General features: G+C 40.8%; 1 pseudogene; it reads left to right on the forward strand.

Moving 5' to 3' along the window:
* Positions 1-10182: 10182 nt before the first annotated feature.
* LOC148128673 (SCAN domain-containing protein 3 pseudogene) lies at positions 10183-11835 on the forward strand (annotated as a pseudogene).
* Positions 11836-13560: the final 1725 nt, after the last annotated feature.

A 13560-nucleotide genomic window follows, 5' to 3' on the forward strand; every position in this document is an offset into this window, starting at 1 on the left:
AAGGTAGAACTCCATTTAGTAGGAATACATAACTTTTGAAGCAGAGCTCGTTTTTCAATATTAAGCTCATTCTCATTTTCTATAGGGTTGAAAACATTGAAAATCCACATGATTTTCGTGTGCCAGCTTTTCCTGTGGAGTTATCCCAAGGCATATTTCAAAATGGAAGCTAGAATTCAATTTAGTAGGAATACATAACTTTTGAATCAGAGCTCGGATTTCAAAATTAAGCTCATTTTCATGTTCTATGGGGTGGAAACCATTGAAAATCCACATGATTTTCGTGTGCGAGCTTTTCCTGTGGAGTTATCCCAAGGCATATCTCAAAATGGAAGGTAGAATTCAATTTAGTAGGAATACATAACTTTTGAAGCAGAGCTCGGTTTCAAAATTAAGCTCATTTTCATGTTCTATGGGGTGGAAACCATTGAAAATCCACATGATTTTCGTGTGAGAGCTTTTCCTGTGGAGTTATCCCAAGGCACATCTCAAAATGGAAGGTAGAATTCAATTTAGTAGGAATACATAACTCTTGAAGCAGAGCTCGGATTTCAAAATTAAGCTCATTTTCATGTTCTATGGGGTAGAAAAGATTGAAAATGCACATGATTTTCACGTGTGAGCTTTTCCTGTGGAGTTATCCCAAGGCATATCTCAAAATGGAAGGAAATGAATTTAGTAGGAATACATAACTTTTGAATCAGAGCTTGGATTTCAAAATTAAGCTCATTTTCATGTTCTATAGGGTTGAAAACATTGAAAATCCACATGATTTTCGTGTGCCAGGTTTTCCTGTGGAGTTATCCCAAGGCATATTTCAAAATGGAAGCTAGAATTCAATTTAGTAGGAATACATAACTCTTGAATCAGAGCTCGATTTCAAAATTAAGCTCATTTTCATGTTCTATGGGGTAGAAAAGATTGAAAATGCACATGATTTTCACGTGCGAGCTTTTCCTGTAGAGTTATCCCAAGGCACATCTCAAAATGGAAGGTAGAACTCCATTTAACAGGAATACATAACTTTTGAAGCACAGCTCGGATTTCAAAATTAAGCTCATTTTCATGTTCTATGGGGTGGAAACCATTGAAAATCCACATGATTTTCGTCTGTGAGCTTTTCCTGTGGAGTTATCCCAAGGCATATCTCAAAATGGAAGCTAGAATTCAATTTAGTAGGAATACATAACTTTTGAAGCAGAGCTCGTTTTTCAATATTAAGCTCATTTTCATTTTCTACGGTGTTGAAAACATTGAAAATCCACACGGTTTTCGTGTGCGAGCTTTTCCTGTGGAGTTATCCCAAGGCATATCTCAAAATGGAAGGCAGAACTCCATTTAATAGGAATACATAACTTTTGAAGCACAGCTCGGATTTCAAAATTAAGCTCATTTTCATGTTCTATGGGGTGGAAAACATTGAAAATCCACATGATTTTCGTGTGCGAGCTTTTCCTGTGGAGTTATCCCAAGGCATATCTCAAAATGGAAGGTAGAATTCAATTTAGTAGGAATACATAACTTTTGAAGTAGAGCTCGGATTTCAAAATTAAGCTCATTTTCATGTTCTATGGGGTGGAAAACATTGAAAATCCACATGATTTTCGTGTGCGAGCTTTTCCTGTGGAGTTATCCCAAGGCATATCTCAAAATGGATGGTAGAACTCCATTTAGTAGGAATACATAACTTTTGAAGCAGAGCTCGGATTTCAAAATTAAGCTCATTTTCATGTTCTATGGGGTGGAAACCATTGAAAATCCACATGATTTTCGTGTGAGAGCTTTTCCTGTGGAGTTATCCCAAGGCACATCTCAAAATGGAAGGTAGAATTCAATTTAATAGGAATACATAACTTTTGAAGCAGAGCTCGTTTTTCAATATTAAGCTCATTCTCATTTTCTATAGGGTTGAAAACATTTAAAATCCACATGATTTTCGTGTGCAAGCTTTTCCTGTGGAGTTATCCCAAGGCATATCTCAAAAAGGATGGTAGAACTCCATTCAGTAGGAATACATAACTCTTGAATCAGAGCTCGGATTTCAAAATTAAGCTCATTTTCATGTTCTATGGGGTAGAAAACATTGAAAATGCACATGATTTTCGTGTGAGAGCTTTTCTTGTAGAGTTATCCCAAGGCATATCTCAAAATGGAAGGAAATGAATTTAGTAGGAATACAAAACTTTTGAATCAGAGCTTGGATTTCAAAATTAAGCTCATTTTCATGTTCTATGGGGTGGAAACCATTGAAAATCCACATGATTTTCGTGTGCGAGCTTTTCCTTTGGAGTAATCCCAAGGCATATCTCAAAATGGAAGGTAGAATTCAATTTAGTAGGAATTCATAACTTTTGAAGCAGAGCTCGGATTTCAAAATTAAGCTCATTTTCATGTTCTATGGGGTGGGAAACATTGAAAATCCACATGATTTTCGTGTGCGAGCTTTTCCTGTGGAGTTATCCCAAGGCATATCTCAAAATGGAAGGTAGAACTCCATTCAGTAGGAATACATAACCTTTGAAGCAGAGGTTGGATTTCAAAATTAAGCTCATTTTCATGTTCTATGGGGTGGAAATCATTGAAAATGCACATGATTTTCATGTGCGAGCTTTTCCTGTGGAGTTATCCCAAGGCATATCTCAAAATGGAAGGAAATGAATTTAGTAGGAATACAAAACTTTTGAATCAGAGCTTGGATTTCAAAATTAAGCTCATTTTCATGTTCTATGGGGTGGAAAACATTGAAAATCCACATGATTTTCGTGTGCGAGCTTTTCCTGTGGAGTTATCCCAAGGCATATCTCAAAAAGGATGGTAGAACTCCATTCAGTAGGAATACATAACCTTTGAAGCAGAGCTCGGATTTCAAAATTAAGCTCATTTTCATGTTCTATGGGGTGGAAACCATTGAAAATCCACATGATTTTCGTGTGCGAGCTTTTCCTGTGGAGTTATCCCAAGGCACATCTCAAAATGGAAGGTAGAATTCAATTTAATAGGAATACATAACTTTTGAAGCAGAGCTCATTTTTCAATATTAAGCTCATTCTCATTTTCTATAGGGTTGAAAACATTTAAAATCCACATGATTTTCGTCTGTGAGCTTTTCCTGTGGAGTCATCCCAAGGCATATCTCAAAATGGAAGCTAGAATTCAATTTAGTAGGAATACATAACTTTTGAAGCAGAGCTCGTTTTTCAATATTAAGCTCATTTTCATTTTCTTCGGTGTTGAAAACATTGAAAATCCACACGGTTTTCGTGTGCGAGCTTTTCCTGTGGAGTTATCCCAAGGCATATCTCAAAATGGAAGGTAGAATTCAATTTAGTAGGAATACATAACTCTTGAATCAGAGCTTGGATTTCAAAATTAAGCTCATTTTCATGTTCTATGGGGTAGAAAAGATTGAAAATGCACATGATTTTCACGTGCGAGCTTTTCCTGTGGAGTTATCCCAAGGCATATCTCAAAATGGAAGGTAGAATTCAATTTAGTAGGAATACATAACTTTTGAAGTAGAGCTCGGATTTCAAAATTAAGCTCATTTTCATGTTCTATGGGGTGGAAACCATTGAAAATCCACATGATTTTCGTGTGAGAGCTTTTCCTGTGGAGTTATCCCAAGGCACATCTCAAAATGGAAGGTAGAATTCAATTTAGTAGGAATACATAACTCTTGAATCAGAGCTCGGATTTCAAAATTAAGCTCATTTTCATGTTCTATGGGGTGGAAACCATTGAAAATCCACATGATTTTCGGCTGTGAGCTTTTCCTGTGGAGTTATCCCAAGGTATATCTCAAAATGGAAGCTAGAATTCAATTTAGTAGAAATACATAACTTTTGAAGCAGAGCTCGTTTTTCAATATTAAGCTCATTTTCATTTTCTACGGTGTTGAAAACATTGAAAATCCACACGGTTTTCGTGTGCGAGCTTTTCCTGTGGAGTCATCCCAAGGCATATCTCAAAATGGAAGGCAGAACTCCATTTAACAGGAATACATAACTTTTGAAGCACAGCTCGTTTTTCAATATTAAGCACATTTTCATGTTCTATAGGGTTGAAAACATTGAAAATCCACATGATTTTCGTGTGCCAGCTTTTCCTGTGGAGTTATCCCAAGGCATATTTCAAAATGGAAGCTAGAATTCAATTTAGTAGGAATACATAACTCTTGAATCAGAGCTCGGATTTCAAAATTAAGCTCATTTTCATGTTCTATGGGGTGGAAACCATTGAAAATCCACATGATTTTCGTGTGCGAGCTTTTCCTGTGGAGTTATCCCAAGGCATATCTCAAAATGGAAGGTAGAATTCAATTTAGTAGGAATACATAACTTTTGAAGTAGAGCTCGGATTTCAAAATTAAGCTCATTTTCATGTTCTATGGGGTGGAAACCATTGAAAATCCACATGATTTTCGTGTGAGAGCTTTTCCTGTGGAGTTATCCCAAGGCACATCTCAAAATGGAAGGTAGAATTCAATTTAGTAGGAATACATAACTCTTGAATCAGAGCTCGGATTTCAAAATTAAGCTCATTTTCATGTTCTATGGGGTAGAAAAGATTGAAAATGCACATGATTTTCACGTGCGAGCTTTTCCTGTGGAGTTATCCCAAGGCATATCTCAAAATGGAAGGTAGAATTCAATTTAGTAGGAATACATAACTTTTGAATCAGAGCTCGGATTTCAAAATTAAGCTCATTTTCATGTTCTATAGGGTTGAAAACATTGAAAATCCACATGATTTTCGTGTGCCAGCTTTTCCTGTGGAGTTATCCCAAGGCATATTTCAAAATGGAAGCTAGAATTCAATTTAGTAGGAATACATAACTCTTGAATCAGAGCTCGGATTTCAAAATTAAGCTCATTTTCATGTTCTATGGGGTGAAAACATTGAAAATGCACATGATTTTCACGTTCGAGCTTTTCCTGTGGAGTTATCCCAAGGCATATCTCAAAATGGAAGGTAGAACTCCATTTAGTAGGAATACATAACTTTTGAAGCAAGCTCGGATTTCAAAATTAAGCTCATTTTCATGTTCTATGGGGTGGAAACCATTGAAAATCCACATGATTTTCGTCTGTGAGCTTTTCCTGTGGAGTTATCCCAAGGCATATCTCAAAATGGAAGCTAGAATTCAATTTAGTAGGAATACATAACTTTTGAAGCAGAGCTCGTTTTTCAATATTAAGCTCATTTTCATGTTCTATGGGGTTGAAAACATTGAAAATCCACATGATTTTCGTGTGCGAGCTTTTCCTGTGGAGTTATCCCAAGGCATATCTCAAAATGGAAGGCAGAACTCCATTTAACAGGAATACATAACTTTTGAAGCACAGCTCGGATTTCAAAATTAAGCTCATTTTCATGTTCTATGGGGTGGAAAACATTGAAAATCCACATGATTTTCGTGTGCGAGCTTTTCCTGTGGAGTTATCCCAAGGCATATCTCAAAATGGAAGGTAGAATTCAATTTAGTAGGAATTCATAACTTTTGAAGCAGAGCTCGGATTTCAAAATTAAGCTCATTTTCATGTTCTATGGGGTGGAAAACATTGAAAATCCACATGATTTTCGTGTGCGAGCTTTTCCTGTGGAGTTATCCCAAGGCATATCTCAAAATGGAAGGTAGAACTCCATTCAGTAGGAATACATAACCTTTGAAGCAGAGCTCGGATTTCAAAATTAAGCTCATTTTCATGTTCTATGGGGTGGAAACCATTGAAAATCCACATGATTTTCGTGTGAGAGCTTTTCCTGTGGAGTTATCCCAAGGCACATCTCAAAATGGAAGGTAGAATTCAATTTAGTAGGAATACATAACTTTTGAAGCAGAGCTCGGATTTCAAAATTAAGCTCATTCTCATTTTCTATAGGGTTGAAAACATTGAAAATCCACATGATTTTCGTGTGCCAGCTTTTCCTGTGGAGTTATCCCAAGGCATATCTCAAAATGGAAGGTAGAACTCCATTTAGTAGGAATACATAACTCCTGAATCAGAGCTCGGGTTTCAAAATTAAGCTCATTTTCATGTTCTATGGGGTAGAAAACATTGAAAATGCACATGATTTTCGTGTGAGAGCTTTTCTTGTAGAGTTATCCCAAGGCATATCTCAAAATGGAAGGAAATGAATTTAGTAGGAATACAAAACTTTTGAATCAGAGCTTGGATTTCAAAATTAAGCTCATTTTCATGTTCTATGGGTGGAAACCATTGAAAATCCACATGATTTTCGTGTGCGAGCTTTTCCTTTGGAGTAATCCCAAGGCATATCTCAAAATGGAAGGTAGAATTCAATTTAGTAGGAATTCATAACTTTTGAAGCAGAGCTCGGATTTCAAAATTAAGCTCATTTTCATGTTCTATGGGGTGGGAAACATTGAAAATCCACATGATTTTCGTGTGCGAGCTTTTCCTTTGGAGTAATCCCAAGGCATATCTCAAAAAGGATGGTAGAACTCCATTCAGTAGGAATACATAACCTTTGAAGCAGAGGTTGGATTTCAAAATTAAGCTCATTTTCATGTTCTATGGGGTGGAAATCATTGAAAATGCTCATGATTTTCATGTGCGAGCTTTTCTTGTAGAGTTATCCCAAGGCATATCTCAAAATGGAAGGAAATGATTTTAGTAGGTATACAAAACTTTTGAATCAGAGCTTGGATTTCAAAATTAAGCTCATTTTCATGTTCTATGGGGTGGAAACCATTGAAAATCCACATGATTTTCGTCTGTGAGCTTTTCCTTTGGAGTTATCCCAAGGCACATCTCAAAATGGAAGGTAGAATTCAATTTAGTAGGAATACATAACTTTTGAAGCACAGCTCGTTTTTCAATATTAAGCACATTTTCATGTTCTATAGGGTTGAAAACATTGAAAATCCACATGATTTTCGTGTGCCAGCTATTCCTGTGGAGTTATCCCAAGGCATATTTCAAAATGGAAGCTAGAATTCAATTTAGTAGGAATACATAACTCTTGAATCAGAGCTCGGATTTCAAAATTAAGCTCATTTTCATATTCTATGGGGTAGAAAACATTGAAAATGCACATGATTTTCATGTGCGAGCTTTTCCTGTAGAGTTATCCCAAGGCATATCTCAAAATGGAAGGTAGAATTCAATTCAGTAGGAATACATAACTTTTGAGGCAGAGCTCGTTTTTCAATGTTAAGCTCATTTTCATTTTCTATGGGGTGGAAATCATTGAAAATCCACATGATTTTCGTGTGCGAGCTTTTCCTGTGGAGTTATCCCAAGGCATATTTCAAAATGGAAGCTAGAATTCAATTTAGTAGGAATACATAACTTTTGAAGCAGAGCTCGGATTTCAAAATTAAGCTCATTTTCATGTTCTGTGGGGTGGAAACCATTGAAAATCCACATGATTTTCGTGTGAGAGCTTTTCCTGTGGAGTTATCCCAAGGCATATTTCAAAATGGAAGCTAGAATTCAATTTACTAGGAATACATAACTTTTGAAGCAGAGCTCGGATTTCAAAATTAAGCTCATTTTCATATTCTATGGGGTAGAAAACATTGAAAATGCACATGATTTTCGTGCGAGCTTTTCCTGTAGAGTTATCCCAAGGCATATCTCAAAATGGAAGGTAGAATTCAATTCAGTAGGAAAACATAACTTTTGAAGTAGAGCTCGGATTTCAAAATTAAGCTCATTTTCATGTTCTATGGGGTGGAAAACATTAAAAATCCACATGATTTTCGTGTGCGAGCTTTTCCTGTGGAGTTATCCCAAGGCATATCTCAAAATGGAAGGTAGAATTCAATTCAGTAGGAATACATAACTCTTGAATCAGAGCTCATTTTTCAATGTTAAGCTCATTTTCATGTTCTATGGCAGGGGTCCCCAACCACCCGGTCCAGCGGACCAGTACCGATCCTTGAGTCATTTTGGACTGCGGGCCGCCTACTTTCTTCGGTAGCCATCTTGTTCCGGCGTGTTGAAACTGTCGATAGAGCGCTGGTTTTGGCTTGCCCGTCCCTCAGCCTCGCTGGAAGCCAAAAATCGCGTGGCTGGGGGGGAAAGCTGCTCTCCCTAAGAAGGAAAAGGCTCCTGATTCGACAGGCTTACGGGGGGAGTTTTTTGCGAGGATCTGTTGAGCTACGCTGCTTATCGATCCCAGCCTGCACGAACTCCCTCGCCCTCTTTGGAAGCGGCCGGCAACCTGGTCACGGCTCACGAGAAGCTCTTCTTCAATCGCCTCACCGACACACGGCTACAGGCTACTCAGGTAAGCCCCTTGCGAAGCGCGTTTTCCACCCCAGCCCAGCAGGGAAGCAGCGGGCGCTCCCCGGACGGCGGCCTCGGCAAAACCTCCCGGCGCGCTTGGTCCTCTGCTCGCAGGCTTCCCTGGCGCGCTTGGTTCTCTGCTCGCAGGCTTCCCCTGGCGCGCTTGGTCCTCTGCTCGCAGGCTTCCCTGCCCCCTGCGAGCGCGTTTTCCACCCCAGTCCAGCAGGGAAGCAGCGGGCGCTCCCCGGACGGCGGCCTCGGCAAAACCTCCCGGCGCGCTTGGTCCTCTGCTCGCAGGCTTCCCCTGGCGCGCTTGGTCCTCTGCTCGCAGGCTTCCCCTGGCGCGCTTGGTCCTCTGCTCGCAGGCTTCCCCTGCCCCCTGCGAAGCGCGTTTTCCACCCCAGTCCAGCAGGGAAGCAGCGGGCGCTCCCGGACGGCGGCCTCGGCAAAACCTCCCGGCGCGCTTGGTCCTCTGCTCGCAGGCTTCCCCTGGCGCGCTTGGTCCTCTGCTCGCAGGCTTCCCCTGGCACGCTTGGTCCTCTGCTCGCAGGCTTCCCCTGCCCCCTGCGAAGTGCGTTTTCCACCCCAGGGAAGCAGCGGGCGCTCCCGGACGGCGGCCTCGGCAAAACCTCCCAGCGCGCTTGGTCCTCTGCTCGCAGGCTTCCCTGGCGCGCTTGGTCCTCTGCTCGCAGGCTTCCCCTGGCGCGCTTGGTCCTCTGCTCGCAGGCTTCCCCTGGCGCTTGGTCCTCTGCTCGCAGGCTTCCCTGCCCCCTGCGAGCGCGTTTTCCACCCCAGTCCAGCAGGGAAGCAGCGGGCGCTCCCGGACGACGGCCTCGGCAAAACCTCCCGGCGCGCTTGGTCCTCTGCTCGCAGGCTTCCCCTGGCGCGCTTGGTCCTCTGCTCGCAGGCTTCCCTGGCGCGCTTGGTCCTCTGCTCGCAGGCTTCCCCTGGCGCGCTTGGTCCTCTGCTCGCAGGCTTCCCCTGGCGCGCTTGGTCCTCTGCTCGCAGGCTTCCCCTGCCCCTTGCGAAGCGCGTTTTCCATCCCAGCCTCGGCCCGCCACCAGGGAAGCAGCTGCCCAGCTCCGGAGCTGATCCGGAGCTGATCCACACCTGACCAGCTGGAAAGGAATGGTGTGTAGCGTTGGTTTTGTGTGGGGTCTCTTTTGGCGGGTCCCGATTTTTTTTCCAGAGGGGAATATCATGCCTGCATTAACCATGATTATTAAATCCAATCTAACTTTGATTATTAAATTAAGTCATAACTAGCTTTTCAATGAGTGGAATATTGTTTCCATATCATGATCAAATGAACCAAGAAGAAAGCATCCATTTTGTGGCATCCAGATCCCACTAGAATGGGTGAAGACAAAATATTTGGGCTGTTGATATTTTGGAAGAAGTGGAATGTGTGGGGATGAGTGGGAAAGTGTAGCTATCTGTTTAACATTTTTAAAGTGAAGAGCAGTGTTTCTCAATTTTAAGAAGTCCGTGTCTGGGTAATTTTGGGAGTTGAAGTCCACATAATCTTACAATTGCTGGAGTTAAATAATAATTATTAGGGTTAGGGTTAAGTCTATGTTATTGCCACTGGAAGATTCATTTTCCCCATTGGTTTTGCCATAGGATAAGAACATTCCTGCAATTACAACTCTACACCTCTCGCTCTCATCTGGCTAATCTCATCTAGCAAGCTAGCTCTCGCAAAATGAGCCAGAAACAGAGTTCACTGGAGAGTTTTTTTGGAAAGGGTAAACGAGACAACGATGAGACAGCAGAAGGGTCACAGACTGCCTACAAAAAGAAAGCGGCATTTAAAAGAAAATACCAAGATTCCTACCTGAGTTACGGGTTCATCGCAACAGGTGATTCACAAGCCCCCCACCCACTCTGTGTAATATGCGGTGAAAGACTTGCTAATGAAGGCATGAAACCATCAAAACTGCGCCGCCACCTGGAGACAAAGCACCCAGCATTGAAAGAAAAGCCCTTAGAATATTTTGAAAGAAAAAAACAGGAAAATGAAGGACAGAAACAATTATTCAAGGCCACTACTTCAACAAATGTGTCTGCGCTAAAAGCATCATTCCTGGTCGCGGACCGCATTGCTAAAGCTAAGAAGCCCTTTACTATTGGGGAAGAATTGATTTTGCCTGCTACAAAGGACATTTGCGGTGAACTTTTCGGAGAGGCTGCAGTGAAAAAGGTTGAAAGCATCCCCCTTTCGGCGACCACCGTAACAAGAAGAATTAATGAAATAGCAGAGGACATCGAGGCACAGTTACTTGAGAGGATTAATGAGTCACCATGGTACGCAATTCAGGTGGATGAATCTACAGATGTTGACAACAAAGCAGTATTGCTCGTTTTTGTGAGATACATTTTTCAGGAGGATGTACATGAGGATTTGCTCTGTGCACTATTTCTGCCAACTAACACGACAGCTGCAGAGTTATTCATGTCCTTGAACGAGTACATATCTGGGAGGCTTAATTGGTCGCACTGTGTCGGTGTATGCACGGACGGAGCGGCTGCGATGACTGGGCGGCTTTCAGGTCTGACAACGCGGATCAAGGAGGTTGCCTCTGAATGTGAGTCTACACACTGTGTCATCCATAGGGAAGTGCTGGCAAGCCGAAAAATGCCACCTGAGCTTAACAGCGTTTTGCAAGCTGTGGTAAAAATTATTAACCACATAAAAGTACATGCCCTGAATTCACGTCTGTTCGAACAGCTCTGTGAAGAGATGGATGCAGAACATAGACGCCTTCTCTTGTACACAGAAGTGAGATGGCTTTCAAGAGGTAAATCGCTGGCAAGAGTTTTTGAGTTAAGAGAGTCACTGCAGAGATTTTTCTTGGAAAAACAGTCACCACTGGCAGCATACTTCAGTGACTCTGATTGGATCTTGAAACTTGCTTACCTGTGTGACATTTTTAACCTGCTCAATGAACTCAATCTCTCACTTCAGGGGAAAATGACAACCGTTTTCAAGTTGGCAGATAAGGTTGCAGCATTCAAAGGCAAACTGCAGATATGGAGACATAGAGTGAACGCAGGGGTATTTGACATGTTTCACATAGTAGCAGGGATTATGGAAGAAACTGAGTTTGGACCTTCATTCACCCAGTTAATGCATGATCACCTGTTGCAGCTTTCAAAAGAGTTTGAGCATTACTTCCCCATCGCAAAAGACCCCAGGCTGGGGAAGGAATGGATCCGGAACCCATTTGTGAACAAGCCAGGGGAATCAACTTTAACCCTACAAGAAGAGGAACAGCTAGTTGAAGTTGCAAATGATGGTGGCCTTAAATCCATGTTTCAAACAACCTCAAATCTATTTGCATTCTGGAGTAAAGTCAAAGCAGAACATCCTGACATTGCCACAAAAGCACTGAAAGTCCTGCTTCCATTTTCAACCTCTTATCTTTGTGAGGCGGGGTTTTCTGCATTGACAGCAACAAAAACAAGACTACGGAGTAGACTGGATATAAGGAGCACAATTCGAGTGTCACTGTCTCCCATCACCCCCAGATGGGACTGTCTAGTTGCAGGAAAACAAGCCCAGAGCTCCCACTGATTCTACATTTTGGTGAGTTGATATTATAGTGTAATAGTAAATAAAAAATAAAATTAATTAATTAATTAATTAATTAACTAATTAATTAATTAATTAATAAAATAAATAAATAAATAAATAAATAAAAAACCCTAACCGGTCCTTGGAAAAAATTTTCTGCGTGAAACCGGTCCCCGGCACAAAAAAGGTTGGGGACCCCTGTTCTATGGGGTGGAAACCATTGAAAATCCACATGATTTTCGTGTGCGAGCTTTTCCTGTGGAGTTATCCCAAGGCACATCTCAAAATGGAAGGTAGAATTCAATTTAGTAGGAATACATAACTCTTGAATCAGAGCTCGGATTTCAAAATTAAGCTCATTTTCATGTTCTATGGGGTAGAAAAGATTGAAAATGCACATGATTTTCACGTGCGAGCTTTTCCTGTAGAGTTATCCCAAGGCATATCTCAAAATGGAAGGAAATGAATTTAGTAGGAATACATAACTTTTGAATCAGAGCTTGGATTTCAAAATTAAGCTCATTTTCATGTTCTATAGGATTGAAAACATTGAAAATCCACATGATTTTCGTGTGGCCAGGTTTTCCTGTGGAGTTATCCCAAGGCACATCTCAAAATGGAAGCTAGAATTCAATTTAGTAGGAATACATAACTGCTGAATCAGAGCTCGGATTTCAAAATTAAGCTCATTTTCCTGTTCTATGGGGTAGAAAAGATTGAAAATCCACATGATTTTCATGTGCAAGCTTTTCCTGTGGAGTTATCCCAAGGCACATCTCAAAATGGATGGTAGAACTCCATTTAGTAGGAATACATAACTTTGAATCAGAGCTCGGATTTCAAAATTAAGCTCATTTTCATGTTCTATGGGGTAGAAAACATTGAAAATGCACATGATTTTCATGTGCGAGCATTTCCTGTAGAGTTATCCCAAGGCATATCTCAAAATGGAAGGTAGAACTCCATTTAGTAGGAATACATAACTTTTGAAGCAGAGCTCGGATTTGAAATTAAGCTCATTTTCATGTTCTATGGGGTGGAAACCATTGAAAATCCACATGATTTTCGTGTGAGAGCTTTTCCTGTGGAGTTATCCCAAGGCACATCTCAAAATGGAAGGTAGAATTCAATTTAAAAGGAATACATAACTTTTGAAGCAGAGCTCGTTTTCAATATTAAGCTCATTCTCATTTTCTATGGGGTTGAAAACATTGAAAATCCACATGATTTTCGTGTGCAGCTTTTCCTGTGGAGTTATCCCAAGGCATATCTCAAAATGGAAGGTAGAACTCAATTTAGTAGGAATACATAACTTTGAAGCAGAGCTCGGATTTCAAAATTAAGCTCATTTTCATGTTCTATGGGGTGGAAACCATTGAAAATCCACATGATTTTCGTGTAGAGCTTTTCCTGTGGAGTTATCCCAAGGCATATCTCAAAATGGAAGGTAGAATTCAATTTAGTAGGAATACATAACTTTTGAAGCAGAGCTCGGATTTCAAAATTAAGCTCATTTTCATGTTCTATGGGGTTGAAAACATTGAAAATCCACATGATTTTTCGTGTGCGAGCTTTTCCTGTGGAGTTATCCCAAGGCATATCTCAAAAAGGATGGTAGAACTCCATTCAGTAGGAATACATAACCTTTGAAGCAGAGGCTGGATTTCAAAATTAAGCTCATTTTCATGTTCTATGGGGTGGAAATCATTGAAAATGCACATGATT

This window comes from Notechis scutatus, unplaced genomic scaffold (assembly GCF_049901735.1).
Source record: "Notechis scutatus isolate UNSWTSFEM ecotype Mainland unplaced genomic scaffold, rNotScu1.2 NSCUCTG213, whole genome shotgun sequence".
In the NCBI taxonomy this organism is placed as follows: domain Eukaryota; kingdom Metazoa; phylum Chordata; class Lepidosauria; order Squamata; family Elapidae; genus Notechis; species Notechis scutatus.